Below are 456 nucleotides of genomic sequence, written 5' to 3'. Positions count from 1 at the left end.
ATCTTTATTATTATTATTATTATTATTATTATTATATATAATATATTATTTTACTATTGGCCACAATATACGGCTAAAAAATATTATTATTATTATTGTTATGTGAAATTAAGCTAAATCTGTATTACTATTTTTTTTTTTCAATTTATGATTGTACATGGGCCAATTATGTAAGGTTAAAATAAAAATGTACAGAAACAAACAATACAGAAAAGGAGGGAAGCTTTTCAATTATGTATAATAATTCGATGTCAAATTACAAAACGTGTAGGCTTGACACCTTGACCTCTGATGAATAGTGTCCAAAATTCACTATAAACTCGTAAAATGTAATAATGAGCCATTATCATTATTATATAATTTTCGGTACAATTTTTAGCCGGTCCGGACCTCTTTGATTTTCTTCCTTCATTCTGTCTTTTTTGTAGACTAATAAACAATAATATAATTGTAACG

The sequence above is a fragment of the Anneissia japonica genome, unplaced genomic scaffold (assembly GCF_011630105.1).
Source record: "Anneissia japonica isolate Jap-2015-1 unplaced genomic scaffold, ASM1163010v1 scaffold288168_len69601_cov126, whole genome shotgun sequence".
NCBI lineage: Eukaryota > Metazoa > Echinodermata > Crinoidea > Comatulida > Comatulidae > Anneissia > Anneissia japonica.
Note: the sequence above shows the minus strand (reverse complement) of the source record.